The 21,321-nt window shown below is 40.0% G+C and overlaps 1 protein-coding gene across 1 annotated transcript in view; it reads right to left on the bottom strand.

Moving 5' to 3' along the window:
- The window catches only part of grin2aa (glutamate receptor, ionotropic, N-methyl D-aspartate 2A, a), a 648,709-nt gene that overhangs the window by 468,326 nt on the left and 159,062 nt on the right, over positions 1-21,321 (bottom strand). The gene's annotated exons all lie outside the window — the stretch shown is intronic.

The following is a 21,321-nucleotide window of genomic DNA, read 5'->3' on the forward strand; positions in this document are numbered from 1 at the left end:
TAAAGTGAATGACTAGAGGCCTTGGGGCTGAAACTATCACAACTTATTCTCAAACTTTACATGGGTAAGACATCAATAGCAGGCAGAAAGGGCAGAAGGACTTGTATGTAACAGTCACTCACTGGCACTGTGGCAGCAAAAGCAGTTACTAACTGTTACCACAGACGAAATGGTGGCATCTGATTGGTGCTGTGTCAATAGACAAAAGTTCATGAGAAAGTAATGTGGCAGTAGTCATTGCCATACAGTAATAAGGCAGGAGCACATTGTATCATTGTGTGTGTTGATATCATAAGTCCATCTAGGCCTTGAGGCCTATTGGGCTGGTGTTCATCGCTAGAGACTGTAGCATGAAGCGGATGACAGTATATAACTCTTCCAAGATGGAGTTAGGGTTAATGCTAACCATCCCCAAGATGGAGGAGTAGCATACTCCCCAGTTGAGGGCATTCCCCAACCCGGGGCTGGAACCCATTTCCAGTTGGGTGAACTTCATCAGCATACAGACAGGTATGGTGAAGCACACACTTGAAATCAAACATTGGTCTCCAAGTAAGTTGTCCAACTCCTATGCCACAAAGCCAGCTTCTCCAGTAAAAACTCATGCACAAAAAGTTGCACAGTATGAGCACTTCTAAGGGTCATGCTCGAGAACTTGTCCATGTACAGTATAGTTGTCGTAATCTGTTTCTTCTTTTGTGTTATTGACTGTGAGGTAAATCTGTCTGGTGGTGACAAATGCTGCCACATTTCATTGTCATTTCCACACATTTGTTGTTTTTTTTCTGGTGCTCATTCCTTTTGATTACAAGTATATCATCTAATGTGTATAAACAAAAATCTCTGGTGTTATCTGCAGTTTGAGCAAACGATACCATTTTTTCCCTGATTGGCTGCCAGGCAAAGTCTTTCATGCAGACAAAATGGGTGCAGCCAAATTATCCTTCTCAACATTAAAAGCTGAATAAACAAACATGCGATCTCATCTTCGCCTCTGCCTCAAATTGGCTGCAGGTGTAATGTAGCACAGAGTCCCATCCAGACTAAACCTTCGCCAAGTAAAGCAGACACTGGCACGGCGGTAATAAAGGACATAATAGACATTTATATAACATACAGTTTCACTCAAGCAGCTTGATTGGCTCAAGATGGAGACAATTCCCATAACACAACCTATATTCTATCAGTTACCATGACAACAACTGAAATTTACCACTAGTTTGCAATGGCTTCTTGCATGGGCTCAATTTTAATTATTATAAATTGAACTGTTCTGCTTTGGTGACAACTTGCAATGCAAAGTAATTATTATCATTTCCACTAAGAACATCAAATCCTGGTCTGATGCTTCATTTGAAAGGACTTTTTTTAACATAAAAGAAAAAAAAAATGCTCAGTGCAGCTCAGCAGTGAGTGGCCCAAATTGGCTGGGTTCAGCCTGACACTTTGACCCTGTTACTGTTTATCATTGTGCTTCTTGCGTCACAGGGCACGGCAGGTTTATCGTGTCGAGTGCAGCACAGAGGTGAGACATATTTTATGTGTCGAATGAGTTCAGGCAGTTTCTGGCTGGCACAACAAACTGCTGTGCTCCTTTTCTGCTGCAGAGAACCAGGAAAGAAAAAAAAGTGCTCAGCAACGGCATCAAGTATTATCAACAAGAATTCTAAAATTAGGCCAACTGTGTTGTACACACAATAAGATGCATAAATAGGAGAGCACAGTCAGAGACAAGCAGCGAGACAAAGCAGGAGTCGTTTACTTCATTGTGGTGAGGATGGATGATGTCTCTGCTGTACAGGTGACGTGTTGATCACAACTGTGATTAAAGGTTTGGATGAGCTGCAGAGGACTTTCAGGTTTTTTAAGTGATCTGATGAATAATTAAATTTAAGAATGGCTCCTCTACACCGTACCCACCCAATGAGTGAGCACATAGGTAACGGTGGTGTGGTTAAAACATCCAAGCAGATCAGAATCAGTTCGGTCACCATCTACTATTAACCTGTGGGATAAAATCTGTTCTTTTATTCCACCTGTTCCCGTTAGGGGTCGCCACAGCAGATCAGTCACATCCATCTCACCCTGTCCTCTGAGTCTTCCTCTGTTACACCAACCACCTGCATGTCCTCCCTCAGCCCATCCATAAACCTCTTTGGTCTCCCTCTTCTCCTCCTGCCTGGTGGCTCTATATTCAGTATCCTTCTCCCTATATACCTTAGGTCCCTCCTCTGCACATGTCCAAACCATCTCAATCTTGCCTCTTTGACTTTGTCTCCAAACCGTCCCACCTGACCTGTACCTCTGATATATTTGTTCCTAATCTTGTCCATTCTTGTAACTCCCAAAGAGAATCTCAACATCTTCAGCTCTGCCACCTCCAGCTCTACCTCTTGTCTTGTTGTTAGTGTCACTGTCTCTAAGCTGTAAAACATAGCTGGTCTCACTTTTGTCTTGTAAACTTTCCCCTTCACTCTTGCTGATATTATTCAGTCACAAATCAGTCTTCCCACCTTTCTCCACCCACTTCACCTTGCCTGCAGTCTCTTCTTCACCTCTCTACCACACTCTCTATTACTTTGGACAGTTGACCCGAAATATTTAAACTCATCTACTTTCACCACCCCTACTCCTTGTAACTGCATGATTCCACTGGTCTCCCTCCCATTCACACACAGGTACTCAGTCTTGCTCTGACATTCTTTCATTCCCCTGCTCTCCAGAGCATATCTCCACCTCTCCAGGCTAGACTGAACTTGCTCTCTACTGTCACTAAAGATCACAATGTCATCTGCAAACATCAAAGTCCATAAAGACTCCTGTCTGATCTCATCAGTCAACCTGTCCAATACCACTGCGGACAAGAAAGGACTCAGAGCTGATCGTTGGTGTAATCCACCTCCACCCTGAATGAGTTTATCATTCCTACTGCACATCTCACTGCTGCCACACTATTGTTGTACATGTCCTGCACTACTCTAACATACTTCTCTGACACTCAATGGTAGACACAGTTCCGCTAACCTGCTAACCTCTAAATTAGCAAAGCTGAGTTTTTCGTTAGGGGAATATCTTTTCAGCTAATTTTGAAAACCATCAGCAGACCACTTAGCTTCCACTAAATTTAGTTCCGCTAATTTTCAGTCTGCTAACTTTTTTTAAGGTGTCAAAAACAGCTGTAAAACCTGTCATGTGTTTTGCAATAATTAGACAACTGTGAGAAGCTACGTCCTCCACCAACCAAATGGGGCAGACCAGCTGTGAGCTGCTACTGCAAAAAGAAGATGGAGGGGAAAAAAACAAAACAAAAATCATTATGTACTTTCAACAAGCATCCACTCACACAGTGGACAGAAGGCATGAATCGCAAAGCACTTTCCCCTTATGGTTACATTTAAAAAACACTAATTCCGGACAGTTTATCCACATTAACGGCAACTCTGAAAGTGAAAATATGATATTGCACGTTTTAAAGTTATGTACTAGTTCTGAAGGTTTGAGCATTAACAGCCAGTCAGACACACATGCCAAAGGCATTATGGGAAATTCAAAGGATCTCTACTTATCACTTCCCCCTCCCCCATCAAAATGCATAGAACACTGCCATCTACTGGATGGGAGCATGAATAGACCAACATATTTGTGAATCTCAAATGCAGTTTTACGCTCAAAATGTCTCAATTTAAGTGGATCACCGATAGCACACATTGTAAAAACCAACACACAAAAATAGAGTAACTTTACAGGGGTCTCAGACATAATGACATAATTTACAGGGGTTGTCAGACACTGTCTGTATGCATAGGAAAATATTACTGAATGATGTGTTGTCATTTCATTTCATGTTGTGGGTAGCCTATAGTAATCACTCAAAAGAAATGTATTTTGTTGATATGATTAGAATTTTGTTAATTCAACAAGAACTTTTGTGAAAAATTGACATGTTTTATTGTTTATTTCAGTTTCATGACAATATTTCATTTTAAAGTACCACAATTCGCCCTATTGAGATATCCCATAATCCCTTGCACACCAAAAACTTGCTGCACTCAAAATAACCCTGAGAAACCACATGATGACAATTGCAAATGAACATTATATGACCAAAATGTAATTTTTTATGCCTTTCATGACATTTTTAAGAGTCTGCTGCAAGAGACCCTGAACCCTTGCTAAAAGAAATGTTCCAAATATTGTATGTCTGCTACGTACAAATTTCAGACATTTTATATACTACGAGCAGAGCGCCATGCAAAGGCGTGAGGCTCGCTCTATGGTAGACAAAAGCAGAAACCGGAAATAGCACAAAAAATCTCCGCAGTGGGGAAAAAGCCACAAACCGTTGTTGTAAAGAGCCGTAAAATTCCACAAACCGACAGTAGATGAACATAGACATTATAAAAAGAAGTAGACGCTGCATTTGTTGCTGAAGCACAATAAATGCGGCCGCCATTGTAGTGATTCTAACACAAGGCACAGTAAAGGTTTGATTTTATAATCTTATTTTCTTTTTTAATCTTTCTAACATAATATGTGTGGAATACCAAGTGTTCCAATACTTTTGGAGAGTACTGTATCCTAAGCTTATGACAAGTGCAAAAACAGTGTGATGTTATTACTGTTTTGTTTAAGAATGTTTAATTTTCACTGTTGCTGCACTTTGTGTGAAATCATAGTCATATCTTAAATCAGGGGTGGGCAATCATGTTCCCTGAAGGGCCGAGACACTGCAGATTTTCCTTACAACCAATCACCTCAGCAGGTGATTTCATTAATGATCACTTGTCTCAGCAGGTGATTTAATTGACGATCAGGTGTTTATGTTCAGGGGAGAAGCTCATCACCAATCCACCTGCTGAGGTGATTGGTTGCAAGGAAAACCTGCAGTGTCTCGGCCCTCGCTGCCCACCCCTGTCTTACATCATATTGATATGACAATATTGCAATATGATAATTTTGCCATATTGTAGCTAATAAAATAAAATATTTAAATAGTGGGGGGTCTGGGAGTCAGAGCTCCCCCAGAAGCTGAAAGGCAAAAAAAAAAGAAATAAAATAAAAGATGGGGGATCTGGGGGGAACAGAACCCCCCCCCAGAAGCTGAAAAATTTTAGCCATGCTCATGCTCCACCAAAGCATTTACTCAAAAAAAAGTCTGACGGACCTAAATGACATGGTGAGATGCTGACGAGCTTCGCTCGTCATGTCCATGACATGTACATATTGCATTTACATAGTGATTGCAGTTCACTGTAAATAACGGTGAAACAACCTGAGCTTCTCCCATGTTTATATAAAACAAACACAATAACAGTGTCTATAAACCCAGATAATATATTTGCAAGAGTTTTAGGCACAATATACAAAGAGTTTTATGTTGCAATGTTACTACTGTTGTCCATGTGTAGCAGTTAAATTGCAGCCTTATCAGACCATCTCAATGCGAACTCTCTGAAATTTTGCAAGATTTTGCACAATTTGAAACCTGAATAAGGCAAATACCACACACAAATTGCAGTTGGTATTCACACTCCCATCCAGTAGATGGCAGCGCTCTATGCATTTTGACAGTGGGGAGGAGTGATGAGTGGAAATCATTTGAATTTCCCATAATGCCTTTTGGCATGTCTGTTAACACTCACACCTTCAGAATTAGTGCATTACTTTAAAATACATCATATCTTAACTATATAAAATGAGAGTTGTCATTAATGTCAATAAACTGTCTGGAATGAGTTGTTTTTAAATTAAACAATTCGTGAAAAGTGCTTTGCGATACATGTTCTCTGCCAACTGTCTGTGTTGATCCATGCTGAAAGTAAATCATGATTTTTGTTTGTTTATGTTTATGTTTATTTATTTATTTAATAACAGCAGCGGACTGGGTGCATACAGACAGATGTTCTGGCTTGTTGTTTGTGATTGTCTTCGACTTTAGCTGACAGCATTTGTAGAGCTTAAACTCAAAACTGGCTTAGCTGGCAGCATACAGAGTCAATTCTAAAAGTTAGCAGTTAGCTGTAGCTTCCGCTAATTTTCTTTTGCGGTTTAGCGTTATGAAAGTTAACGTTTCAGTTAGTGCAATAGCGATTATCAAAGCTAACTTTTTAGTTAGCTGTGCCTACCACTGCTGACACTCCAGACTTCCTCTTTCCTTCCACAACTCTTCTCTTGGCACCCTGTCATAAGCTTTTTTAAGCCCACCAACACACAATATAACTCTTTCTACTACTCTTTCCTATAACTTCATGCTATGGCTTTATGCCTCTGTAGTTTCTGCAGCTCTGCTCATCACCCTTGTTCTTACTGTAAAAATAGGAACCAGCACATGTCATTTCCACTCCTCAGGCATTCTCTCACTTTCCAAGATTTTATTCAGCAGTCTGGTTAGAAATTCCACTGCAATCCCTCCTAGACATTCCCATGCATCCACTGGAATGTCCAACTGCCTTTCCACTCTTCATCCTCTTCATAGCTGCCCTCATGTCTGCCTTACTAATCTCTTGTACTTCCTCACTTACTCTCACCACATCATTAAGCTTTTTCTCTCTCATTTTCTTCATTCATCAGCTCCTCAAAATATTCCCTCCACCTTCTCAACACTCCTTGCTTGTCACCACATTACCATGTGCATCTTTTACCACCCTAACCTGCTGCACATCCTTCCAGCTCTGTCCCTTTGTCCAGCCAGTTGGTACAAGTCCTTTTCTCCTTCTTTACTATTCAACTTCTTGTACAGCTCACTAAATGCCTTTTCCTTAGCTTCTCTTTTCACCTTCTGCCACATCTCCTTGTACTGCTGTCTACTTTCTTCCTCTCTCCAACTATCTCAAAATTTTTTCTCTAACCTCTTTCTCTTATGCTTTTCTGGACCTCTTTGTTCCACCACCAAGTCTCCTTGTTTTCCTCCCACCGTCCAGATGTCACGCCCAGTACCTTCCTAGCTGTCTCCCTCACCACCTCAGTACTTTTCCAGGTGTCCAAAATTGCTTCCCTCCATCCAGTGCTTCTCTCACCTGCTCACTAAATTTCACAAAAGTCTTCCTCCTTCAGCTTCCACCATCTGATCCTTTGTTGAGGTTTCACTCTCTTCTTTTTCTTTACCTGTAAAGTCATCCTACAAATCACCATCCTATGCTGTCTAACTACACTCTCTCCTGTCACCACCTTACAATCTCTGATTTCGTTTAGCTTGAATCTCCTATAAACAATGTTGTCCACCTATGTGCACCTTCCTCCACTCTTATATGTTACCCTGTGCTCCTCCATTTTCCTAAAGTAGGTATTCACCACAGCCATTTCCACCCTTTTTGCAAAATCAGCTACATCTGCCCTTCCACATTCCTATCCTTGATACCATATCTACCCATTACTTCCTCATCACCTCTGTTCCCTTCACCAACATGCCCATTGAAGTTTACTCCTATCACCACTCTTTCATGCTTGGGCACACTTTCCACTACCTCATCTAACTCAGTCCAGAAATGTTCTTTCTCTTTCATCTCACAGCCTACCTGTGGGACATATGCACTGATGATCTTCACACTCATCACCCTGTCAGACACTCGCTTAACCTCCAACATACTCTTAACATACTCTTCCTTTAAAACACCATTTCTCTTCCTATCCTCACCATGATACAATAACTTGAACCCACTGCAGATGCTCTTACCCTTACTTCCCTTCCACTTGGTCTCTTGCATGCACAATATGTCTACCTTTCTCCGTTCCATCATATCAGCCTGCTTTCTCCCTTTACCAGTAATACTAGCAACATTCAAAGTCCCTACTCTTATTTTCACCCTTCTCGTTTTCCTGTTCTCCCACTGTCTGTGGACACGTTCTCCTCCTCTTCTTCTTCACCCAGCAGCAGCCCAGTTTCTGCTGGCATTGTTAACCTGAGCCTCGACTGATCCGGTGGAAATTTGATTCTTATTCTGCATGGTTCAGTTGGCTTGTTTTACACCCAATGCCCTTCCTGATGCAACCCTCATTTATCCGGATTTGGGACCGGCACTCAGAATGAACTGACTGCACAACCCATGTGGCTGCGTTCTGTGGGATAAAATCTGGAACTTTAAAAATGTTGATGTAGGGGGAAAAAAATGAAACTGGAAGTCTGAGTTCTGAAACATATGTATTTATTTATTTAGTTTGAATATAAGACCTGGATTGTGTTTTTTTGTTTTGTATTTCATTCAACATTTTGTTTTTGGCTTCAGATCATTTTTCTTCTCATTTTTTTAGATTTTCTGTCCCTTATTTTACTTCTGGAGGCCAGGCATTAGCTGAGGGGGGCTACACTGTGCATTGTTACATTGCTCTCATTTTAAATAAAGACAATCAAAATTTAGATTTTCATGGATTTTTTTTCCCCAGTTTCAAAACTTGGACGTTTCAATATTTTTTTATACAAAAAAATGGGAAGTATTCACAACATGTTTGGGGAGGTGATGGTCTTGTGGTTAAAGCTTTGGGCATGAGACCAGAGGATCCACGGTTCAAATCCCAGCCTGACTGAAAAATCACTAAAGGCCCTTGGGTAAGATCCTTAATCCCCTAGTTGTTTGCGGTGGGTAGTGGGCACCTTGCATGGCAGCAGGCTGACATTGGGGTGAATGTGAGACATTTGATGTGTAAAGCGCTTTGAGCGTCTGATGCAGATGGAAAAGTGTTATATAAATGCAGTCCATTTACCATGTCACTTTTTCCACATTTGGTTATCTTACAGCCTTATTCCACAATGCAGTACATACATTTTTTTTTCTCAAAATTCTACTCACAAGACAATGACAACATGAGATTTTTTTTTTTTTTGGCACATTTTCTATAAATAAAAAACTAAGAAATGACATGTACATAAGTATTCACACCCTTTGCACCTTTGGCAGCAATTATAGCCTCAAGTCTTCTTGAATATGATGCTACAAGCATTAGATGCACATGCACATACAGGCCTGATTGGTATATTGCTGCAGAGATGGTTGTCGTTCTGGAAGGTACTCCTCTCTCCAAATAGGAATGCTAGAGCCCTGACAGGATAACCATTGAGTTCTTGGTCACCTCCCTGACTAAGGCCCTTCTCCCCTGATTGCTCAGTTTAGATGGGTGTCCAACTCTATGAACAGTCCTGGTGCATCCAAACCTCTTCCATTTATGGATGATGGAGGCTACTGTGCTCATTGGGACCTTCAAAGAAGCAGAAATGTTTCTGTACTCTTCGCCAGATTTGTGCTTCGAGACAGTCGTGCCTTGAAGGTCCACAGACAATTCATTTGACTTCATGCTGGGTTTGTGCTCTGTCATGCACTGTCAGCTGTGGGACCTTATATGTGTACAGATGTGTCTTTCCAAATCATGTCCAATCAACTGAATTTATCCCAAGTGGACTCCAATTAAGCTGTAGAAACCTCTCAAGGATTATCAGTGGAAACAAGATGCACCTGAGCTCAATTTTGGGCTTCATAACAAAGGCTGTGAATAGTTATCCATGTGATTTCGTTTTTTTTTGTTGTTGTTTGTTTGTTTTTTTTTGTTCGTTTGTTTGTTTTTATAAATTTGCAAAAATCTAAAAAATCTAAAAAAAAAAGTTTTTTTCACATTGTCATTATGATGTATTGTGTTGAATTCTATGGCATTTCATCCATTTTGGAATAAGGCTGTAACACCATAAAAATAAAAGCAAACATTTTGCATAACAGTCAGTGATAGACATTTCAAATGCAATGAGTAAATAAATAAAAAAGTTTTCTGAATGCATAAATAAATGCAGAAATCTGTCAAATGCGTTGTCTGAAAACTATTTGTCCTCGATCCCTGTTAACTCATTTGATGATGAAGATAATACTTAATTGTGAGCAGTAAATTGAATTATTAGTTACTGATGAACCATTTGGCGCTGCAGAGGATGTTTAGTGTGTCAGCTCCCATGGAAATTCCAAATTATGTCAATGTTTACAGTGGAAAAAAAAAATACATGGTAAAAATCCCAAAAGACCACTACATAATCACAAAATATTCTGGTTAATTAAGTACACCCTCCAAGACCGTGTAATATTTCCAAGTTATGGAAAAGGTTTGACCTTCAAAGTTGCAAATCTGTGAAATAGAGGGTGGGTCTTAAATATGGTGTCCAATATCAAACCTTCCTGGCTTTAACCTTCTTCCATCCTAATCTTCCTCTGCACCTAGCTCACGACTGAAATGGCAAAAGTGGACATTCCCTGATTTATCAATAAATGCTTACATTTTTCTCTCCTCAAATCTCCCTCCAGAGATCCTTCTCTGCTTTCCTCCCTCCTTGGAAGCCATCGTTTTTAGACTTGGCATGCTGTACACATCATCTCTCGCTCACACCATGCATTTTTTTTAATTATCTCTTTTTCTACAGTCACTTATTCTTTTTCCTTCCCTTTGTCTGATCTTAACACCATCCATCTGTTTATCATTTTACTTTCTAAAGTCCACTCTTCAGTTCCATTTTATTCAAGGCCAGGTTGCAGGAAAGAGAAGCAAGGTTCCTGAAACATCCTTCTTCCTGTCCACATCCTCCTGTATGACTACCTCACCTGAGTCTTTTCAAAACAAACGATGAGTGTTTGGACCCTGAGGATCAGCCCAAACACCCTTTGAGGGTATCTCCTTGTGGCAGCTTCTGTCCACAGTCATTTTTTTTTTTTTTTTGGTCATTACCCACAATTCATCATGATTGTTAGCAGAGGTGGAAAGTCACGGCTTCAATGAGAAAACAATTTACCACATCCACCCTCGAAACCAGATGGTTCTAATTAGTTCAGCGCTTGAAGCAAGTAGACGAGGTAATCAGCGAAATGTACTCTCTATCTATGTAATGTTAGGGTTGAAATATGCAGTCAAGTAAGAGGTTACTATGGTAGCTGATAAGGGTCACAAATCAATAAATAATATCCATCAATTTTATGTCACTGGATCAAAAATAAACTTGAAAATTGTAAAATAAACTGGAACACAAGCAAATATAACTTGCATAACATGCAATGGTTTAATTTTGCAGGATATCAGTGGCAAATTTAGACAATGCACCCAAACAGAAATACTTTGCATTAGTCCACAACACAAAAGAACACAAAAAGAGGTTTCTACTTGAAGGCCTTCAGAATTGTTCAGTGCACTGCAGTGCTATGATCTTTAGCTCTATGTGGTTGGCATAGTTGAGTAGTTATTTGCTTTACTAATTTTACTCTTACACTAGCTATATATATATATATATTTTTTTTTTTTTATTTGCAGTGCACTGAAGACAGGCAACGATATTGGAGGGGTTTTGGGAGTATGACCAACCAGTCTACATGTGTTTTGTTGACTTGGAAAAGGCATATAACCGGGTCCCATGAGGTATCCTATGTGTGGGTGGTGCTGCAGGAGTGTGCGGTATCAGATTCACTACAACATGCAATCTGGTCTCCATATGACCAAAGTAGGACCTGTGTCCACATTCTCTGAATTGCATCAGACCTGTTTCTGGTATATGTTCGACTCCACCAGGGATGCAATTGTCACCATTCCTATTCATGATATTCATGTAAGGGATTTCAAGGTGCAGTCAGGGACTGGAGGGTGTTCAGTTTGGTGACCTCAGAGTTGCATCTCTTCTTTTTGCAGATGGTGTGGTTCTGTTGTCTTCATCAGACAATATGCTGGATATGCTTTCCAAACTTAATACCCATTACTATATTGGATGATGCTGAAATTGAGGATGGCCCAGTGGTTGTTCCAGCAATAGCAAAGATTTCGTGTCTGCTACCTACAACGCACGTGGAATGTCTTAAACCCAAACCTACTTCTAGGCATCTTATATATGCTACTCTGGAACCACCCCTAAACCCAAACAGTTCAACTGTCAACCCCACTGAGGTCCTTAGACTGGGTCTCATTAACATAAGATCACTGTCCTCAAAATCATTGTTGATCAATGATCTAATTATTGATCATGACTTAGATATGATTGGGCTATGTGAAACCTGGCTTAAACATACAGCTGTCCTCCCCTTAAATGAGGCCTGCCCACCAGCATGTACATTTAGTCACGTCCCTCGTGATGCGAAGCAAGGCGGGGGTGTTGCTCTTATTTATAAATCTAGGTTTAGCTTATTAGCTGTTGGGGGTTACAAATATCACTCATTTGAGCATCTGATTCTCCGCTCTGCTCAGGATATTACACATTGCCAAGGTCAGAAGAATAAAAATCAGTCGTATTACTTTGTCACTGTATATAGGCCTCCTGGCCCATATTCTGAATTCTTAGATGAATTTGGTAAGTTCATCTCTAACTTGTCAACTAGTGTAGATAACATTCTGATCATTGGTGACTTTAACATTCATATAAATAAGCCTTCTGATCCCCTCTGCAAATCATTTATGGAAATTGTGGATGCATTAGGATATCGGCAATGCATTCGGGATTCGACGCACATTAGTGGAAATACCCTGGATCTGGTTCTCGCACGTGGTATTGCTGTCACGAATATTGACATCATGCCTCTTACATCAGTGGTGTCTGATCACTCACTTATTAAGTTTCCAGTTTTGCTGCCGTGTTTAGTGGAATAACAACCTTATATATATTTACGGCGATGCATCAACTCCTCAACTAAGACTGAACTCGAAGCTAGACTGCCTGATGTCTTAGCTTTACATTTGACAAATACCCAGTCAGTAGACAGACTTGAGGGTAGTTTAAACTCAGTGCTCAAAACTACACTCGACATGATTGCACCACCTGAATTAAAACCGCGCTCCCCCAAATCACAGTCACCTTGGTTCAATGATTATCTGCGTGACCTCAAGCATAAAGCAAGAGGTCTAGAACGGAAATGGCGTTGTTCAAAATTAGAAGTATTTCACCTTGCGTGGCGTAATGCTGTCTTAGACTATAAGCATGCATTATTGGCTACAAAGCGGACTTACTACTCTGATTTGATCAACAAAAACAAGCATAACTCAAAGTTCTTCTTTGACACGGTGGCAACACTTATGCATGGACAACCACCTGTAGTTCGCTCTCCTTTTACAGCACAAGATTTCCTGGATTACTTTGGGAAGAAAATAGAAGACATCAGGTTAAACATATCCCGGCATGCCTTAATCCAGCCACTACACCCTGCTATTGATGTGTGCGCCACTACTGAGGTGTTACCTAGATTTACAGAATTTGACAGTATCTCACTAGGCATGCTGACAAAACTCGTAATGTCAACAAAAAGCACAACCTGTTTATTTGATCCTATACAAACAAAACTGTTTAAGGACCTGTGGCCGACTGTGCTGGAAATTATTAATCTTTCTTTAACTTCTGGATCTGTTCCTAAATGTTTCAAATCTGCAGTGATTAAACCATTACTTAAGAAACATAATCTTGACCCTAGTGTATTGACAAACTATCGGCCGATATCAAATCTATCATTTTTCTCTAAAATTCTGGAAAAAGTGGTGTCACGGCAGCTCATAGACTATCTTACTGAGAATAATCTCTTTGAGCCACTGCAGTCTACTTTTAGAAAATATCATTCCACAGAGATGGCTCTCACTAAAGTGGTGAATGATCTTCTGCTTACAATGGATTCGGACACCACTACGGTTCTGTTGCTGATAGAACTCAGTGCTGCATTTGACACAGTGGATCATCATATTCTACTTGATAGGCTGGAAAATCATTTTGGGATTACTGGGAGTGCCCTTGCATGGCTGATGTCATACTTGACCAGTCATTCTCACTGTGTTTTGTACAGTAACACTACCTCTAACCTTAGTGACATGAAATTTGGGGTTCCACAGGGGTCTGTCTTAGGCCCCCTGCTTTTCTCCCTTTATATAGCACCCCTTGCACACATATTGCGGCGTTTTGAGATTACCTTTCACTGCTATGCCGATGATACTCAGTTATACATGCCAATAACTAATCTCGTTCACATAAAATCCTTAGCAGATTGCCTTGCAGCAGTGAGAAGTTGGATGTCTAGAAATGTCCTATTTTTAAACTCAGATAAGGCTAAAATGATGGTTCTTGGTCCAGTGAGACATCGGCATCAATTTGACCAGTTAATGCTCAGCCTCGGCTCGTGTGTCATACATCACACTGACAAAGTGAGGAACCTTGGGATAATTTTTGATCCTTCGTTGTCCTTTGGCCTCTACATTAGAAATATTACTAGGACTGCTTTCTTCCACCTGCGAAATATAGCGAAGATTCGTCCCATCCTGTCTATGGCTGATGCTGAGACCCTGATCCATGTATTTATCTCTTCTAGATTGGACTACTGTAATGTTCTATTTTCTGGTTTACTGCAGTCTAGCATTAGGGGTCTCCAATTGGTTCAAAATGCTGCAGCCAGACTTTTGACACGAAGCTGAAAGTTCAACCACATTACACCCATTTTGGCATCCCTTCACTTTCTTCTTGTCCCAGTGAGATCAGATTTTAAGGTTCTGCTACTAACCTATAAAATTATTCATGGACTGGCACCCTCCTACCTAGCTGACGTAATTAAACCTTACGTACCGGCCCAGGCTTTACGTTCTCAGGGTGTAGGACTACTTTGTGTCCCTAAGGTGAATAATAAGTCTGTGGGTCACAGAGCTTTCTCTTATTATGCCCCTGTTCTGTGGAAAGATCTTCCTGCGTCAATAAAACAGTCAGATTCTGTGGAGACTTTCAAGTCCAGACTTAAGACGCACTTATTTTCCCTTTCATATGGCTAGCATACTGGTACAGTTTTGTTTTATGCTTTTTACTCTTTTAATTCATTTTATTAGTAATTGGAGCGGGCCGTGGCCTCAACCTTACCTAAATTCTGGGTCTTTTAGTGAAGTTTAGGGCTAGTGGCCGGCGATCACCTTAGTATTTCTCTGTTTTTCTTGTTGTTTAATGCTGACAAATTATACAGTCTTTCTTGTCTTTCTGATGCCTGATTCTGTTTTTTCTCTCTGTTTAAGGTGCAGCTCCATCCAGGGATGGGAGTTCGTGTTGGCGATCCTCCTGTCCTGTGCGCCAATTGCATTTCTTGTATATTCGTCCGTGAATTGTTCTGTGAATTGTTCTGTAATTTATGTTTGTAGCATGGCCCAAGCAGAGGGTCACCCCTTTGAGTCTGGTCTGCTTGAGGTTTCTTCCTCAGAGGGAGTTTTTCCTTACCACTGTTGCTCTGGGGGTTGGTAAGGTTAGATTTTACCTGTGTGAAGCGTTGTGAGGCAACTCTGTTGTGATTTGGCACTATACAAATGAAAATAAATTGAAATTGAAATTGAAATCAGACGATGATCTCTGATGCACACTGAGCAGGTTTGAGGCAGAGTGTGAAGTGACTGGGATGGGAATCATTACTTCCAAATCTGAGACCATGGTCCTCTTTTGGAGGAGGGTGGATTGACCCATCTCCGTTAAGGGAAGGGTTACTGCCCCAAGTGGAGGAGATTAAGTATCTCGGGGTCTTGTTCACGAGTCGGGGAAAATTGAAGCAGGAGATCGACAGACAGATTGGGGTGGTGTCTGAAAGAAGGAGCTGAGCTGGAAGGCGAAGCTTTCAATTTAGCAGTTGATTTACTCTCCTATCCTCACCTATGGTCATGAACTTTCTTTAATGACTGAAAGAATAAGATCGTGGATACAGGTGGCAGACATGAGATTCCTCTGTCGCGTATCTGGACTTACACTCCTGGACAGGGTGAGAAGCTAGATTATCAGGGAGGGACTCAAGAGTAGAGCCGCTACTTCTTTGCATCGAAAGGAGCCAGTTAAGGTGGTTTGGGCGTCTGGTGGGGATGCTCCCTGGTCATCTCCCTAAAGTGGTCTTACAGGCACGAGAAGGCCCCGGGCCTTGGGATCCACCACTGTGGGATGAGCTACTTGCTTTGCTGCCACTGTGACCTGGACCTGGATAAGTGGCTTGTGCTTGTAAATGCTTTCTCCTGTTGCACATGTTGTCTTATTCTGGATAGATTTGCTTTTTGGCACAGTTACATTATCACAACAAATACCCAACGCACTGACAGAATTGCTGCTGCTGCAGCAACAATCTGCTTGTCAGTCTCACATTTCTTTTTATCCAATATCCTTGAACTTTTTCATATGAGGCAGCAACTCGTTCCAAATCCAGAGGAATCAAACCACCATTTTCCAGCAGACTACCACCATGGCTTCATATGTGGAGGTGCTGATTCTCACGCAGTTGACAGCTGCAAACTTCCCTACAGTGAAGACCACACACTGCAGAAGGCATAAGAAGTGAATCATCTGCAAAAAGCAGTGATTCAGTCTGACATTCTGTAACTGTCTTCCACAAACTCCTGCACCCATACCTTCCCTGCCTGATATCCATTTCTTTCTGCAATCCCTTCTTTTCATTTGCTCCTCATCAACATATTTCTTCTTTGCATCTCCTTTTAATTGCATGTTTTGCTCGCTCCTGCTGGTCTCAGTTGATGAAAGCACTCACATTGTTACTCACTAGACTGAACAACATTCACACCTCAGCATGCTCACTTCACATATCCAACAGTTTGCCTTCACACCCGAGTCGACATGACGGCCAACAGTTTCACTCTGAGTGAATCCATTAGCACCTGCAGCACCATCAACATGTAAACACTACAGCGAAAGAATCTACCCACAGGCACACAATGGCCCAATTCTAGCAGCCTTAAAGCATCACCTGTTTTTCTTTTCTTTTTTCATGCAAACATGTACATACCAAATAGAGTCGTAATTCTGCACACTGTCATCAGGACTCACACTCATCAGCTTATGGATACGGCTTGCACATAGCATTATGACATCCTTTATTATGAAAATTTTAGGAATTACTTTTCAAAACTTGTATTTTGAAACCTTCATTTTGATTAACATTGTAACATTCATACTTCCAAGATGGTGTGGCTCGCTGATGTTACTGGTAACAAAGTTAAACAACATGATATAGTTCATGTTGCTCGCACCATTTCACAAAAAAAAAAAATAAATTAATGCCAGCATCCCAGCAAATACTTTTACTGTAAAACGCATGCTGTCAGTGTTCCTTACAACTGAGTTTAACTTGACAACACTGAGGACACATTAGCTAAAATCTGTTTTTTGCTAACACCAACAAATTTCCCATTATTTGTACAGAAATCTTATATTTGCTGTGAGTTCAAGTTTAAATAAACTGTGCTCAGGAGGCGGGGTACTGAGGATATGTTGTTTCATCCATCCATCCATCCATTTTCTTCCGCTTTATCCGGAGTCGGGTCGCGGGGGCAGCAGCTCAAGCAAATGTTGTTTCAAATATTCTAAATGTTCTGTTTAAATTTATCTGAGTCTCTTCCAATAACCTGTTAAATGGGAATCCTTTTATTTTAATATTAATGCTAATAAAACTGATTTTTTTAAACAATATGAAATGCTATATTCAAATAATATAACATAAGTATACCTCTTATCCCACCTTCAAACACAGCCTCATACGACCATCCATGAGAAATCTACTTAAGCTCCCAATTTTCTATAGGAATACATACTTCCAATGGACACTGCACTAGTATAAAATAAAACACAACAATTAATTATTTGTACAGCATCTCATTTTTTTTTTTTTTTTGAAGCAGGGTTTTCATCATGTTCTACTTTGTGATGTATTTTGTGCAGTGCAGCAACAGAAATATGACTGCATCTGGTTACATAACAAACGGAAGCCTACCTGCTGCAGGGTTGTCATCTTACCAGACCATGACCTCTGACATTGTCATGGAGACAAAACATATTTCTTCTTCAGAGCTCAGTTGTTCAGAACCGTGTGTGCCTGCGGTGAGCTGATATAAATTGTCACTCTAATCTCCAGACAAAGTTTGATTCTTGACAAAACCCATCACAAACACAATTACTCACTACAAGGCAAATACGCTGTCAAAACTGGATATAAATCACAACAGCAGCACGTCTAAAGCAACAAACTCCATTGCCATGATTGACACTAAATGGTGTGACCTTCATTCATAGCGGCAGGTTTATTGCTCCAAACGCTGGTGTTTCAAAGATAGCCTTGATGTTTTTATGCTGCTGAATGTCACGCTGTTTGTCGCCTGTCATCAAAACACAACTGGTTTCTCGTGCTCTTGCATGTTCGTCCTTTTGGAATCCATAGTGTTTGTACATAAATTGAGCACTTGCTCATTACATATGAACACCCCCTACTGGTTTGGAGTCTAACACAGAATGAGATTTTTCACAGAGCTGGTGTCCAAAATGATCACAGACAACTGCAATGTTAAGGAGGGTGATTTAAACTTTAATTTTTATTTTTTAACAAATTGTATTTGATAGTCATATCGATTAAACTGTATGCCCATATCTGGCCTCTGGGACTCCAGTCGGCTTTGACCAAACCAATGATTTTTTGTCCCTCTACTCTTCCAATTCCCTCTGGCAGATTTCCACCTAAGTTCATATGTAGATAATGTCCAACCCCAAAACTGTCGTTAAAGCGTTCATTTTGGTAACAGTCAAGGTAATTGGGGTCAATTGTAATTTATTTTTTAATCATTTTTGCATCAAACATGGCACACATTGTGGAATTGCCTAGGCAATGTCAAATTTGCCAAAGGTCCTTTGCTCCAAAGTTGCTCCAGTTTTGTTAAAAAAAATTATGCAAATTATTGGTTGAGTTCATAGCATTAAAAAAAGGAATAGTTTGCACTATCTGTCATGCTCATGTCATAAGTCATAGATTCCAATGGATGTCGACCTTGTTTGACCTTTACTTTGGAAACCAAGCATTCAACAAAGTCAAAACTATTCCATTTATTAATCCTTTTATTTCATCCAATAACTTGCATCACTTTTTACCAAAATTGGAGCAACTTTGACTTTTGACCCCTGTACAAACTGAAACTGATCTTTGTCACCACGTTTGCCGTTTTTACCCCATAACTCCAGAACATTCAGTCAAAGATAGTCCAAACATACCTTTTTGGAATTGTTATGATCAGACAAATAAATTGGCAAAGTTTTCAACATGTTTGGAGCATTTTTAAATTTTGACCCCTGTGTAATTATTTACTGACCCCTGTAGCTCATTAGTGCTCAGCTCCAAGATGGCTCCATATCTGAACATAAACATTAGTTAATTTAGAATATGTGTGTCAAATGTCATGCTTTTATCACAAAAGGGACAATTGTTTTGCCCCAATAATTAAAATCTGAGATGCAACTTGACCATTTGTTGCCTATAATTCTCAACCAGCCATGCAAGGATCCAGTCCAGTAGCAGATCATTTTGGTTCAAGTTGTATGTATGAATGCATTCATGTTAATTTTCCAATATAGATGAAAAACGACCAATACAGAAACATAAGCTAAGTAATTCAGACAGAAAGAGCATGTTGCTCATGGGGATCCATGGGCTCTTGATGGGATAGTGTTTATAAAATAGGTAGCTGGCAGTTTTCAAGGGTGGTAACAAATTTTGCAAAGTTTCAATAATGATTTGAAATGACGTGTGTGTCCTGAATGTAATTATCAACATCCACTGCTCACTGTTGTTACGTAATATACTTAATTTCTCCAAAAAATATTAGTCCTATTAACATTCCGTTTTGGTGGCGTTCATCCTCGGCTCACAATACATTGGCATACCAAACGGCAAATGTCAGCTCTCTCCAGTTTCTGTGTGACCTAAAGCCATACACATGCATACATGCACACAGAGGACACCTGGCTTTTAATATATAGATCATTCTTGAGCCTTTAAAAGACATGCAGCCTTGAGCCGTGTACCACAAGGTCAAATGTGAACCTAAATTTTATAATCTAATGCCACCTTTTACATGTATACCAGTCTTCACTGCCAAAGGAAATTCTCATGGCTTCACAGCTTTCAGTGCCCTGAGCTGTAGCAGGTCCCAAGGGAATCCTTGGCCATCATTGTTCCAGCTTAAGATGATTAACCAGTAGGTTCTTGTGCCATGACATGCCACTGAGTCTTTGCTTCCCTGCTCTAATTTTAACAGCAGTTGAAAAAGAAGGGGAAGATTAGAGGAAGAGGAAGAAAAAAGAGGGATTAGAGATGAGACGAAGCGGCTTCCCTTCCTCTCTCTCTCAGGTGCTTAACATTTGTCCAAACAAAGTATTTTATTCTCTCCTGTGTGCTTTCTTCAAATCGCACACTGAAAATAATGTATTAACTGCTGTCAGTCAATCCCATTTCTTTCTTGACTGAGGTAGAGGAGTTATCATGTCCTCTGAGAGCTGTTGATTAGCATCATAGGTGTTATGCAGGAGGGGAGGAGTGCTGACTTCAACATGCCTTAAATTTAACCACATGTCAGTAGACACGGTTAAATTTAAGCAATTTTTTCATCTAGCTTATTGAAGATTCTTAGGGTAATGGGAAGAAAGTTTGGCAGACACTAAATAAATTACTTGGTAAAAATAGCAAATATGGCAATAACACTTTTGAGTTAGATATTGATAATACTCTGGAGAAGGATCCTAAAAAAATAGCAAATACTTTGAATGACTACATTTTAAATAGGGTGCGCAATATAACAAATCAGTTTTCCCCCACCTCTATTGCAACTTGTTTTCTAAACTGTGACCAACCCATTTTTCAACTGGACAAAATAACTGAAGACAAAGTATTAAAAATTATTAATGTTCCAAAGCTAAAGATGTATATGTTATGGATACCAACTTTATAAAAACACATGCTAATACATTAGTGCAACCTATCACTCACTTGATTAATTTATCAATTCATCAGAAAACAGTCCCAACAGCCTGGGAAGTTGCTTCAGTGACTCCCATTTTTAAATCAGGCTGTAAAACTCAAGATGCCAATTACAGGCCAATCAGCATTTTTCCAGTTATCTCCAAGGTAGCTGAAAAATGGGTTGGAAATCAGCTGATCAAACACCATGATAAAGGCTTCACACCACTATATCAAATGCAGTTTTGGTTTTGGTCACACCACTCAACTGAAACAGCTAACTGTATGTTAACTGAAAAGGTTAACTGTCTATTGGATACGTATTTCTATGTAGGTGCAGTGTTTCTTGACTTCAGGAAGGCATTTGCAGTGGTGGGCACAGATAACCAAAAAATTAACTTCGATAACAGATAATCAGATAACTGAAAAAGTTATCTTTGATAAAGATAAAACAATAAACCACCCAAAAATTTATCGGAAGTTACAGATAACCGATAGATAAATTCTAATATCTCTGGCACATTTACAACTACTAGTAAAACAAATTTAATAGCTTCTAATATTAAAAATAACAACAGACCCAAACAATAAGACCATACTTTTTTCT

This window comes from Thalassophryne amazonica, chromosome 16, assembly GCF_902500255.1.
Source record: "Thalassophryne amazonica chromosome 16, fThaAma1.1, whole genome shotgun sequence".
Classification (NCBI taxonomy): domain Eukaryota; kingdom Metazoa; phylum Chordata; class Actinopteri; order Batrachoidiformes; family Batrachoididae; genus Thalassophryne; species Thalassophryne amazonica.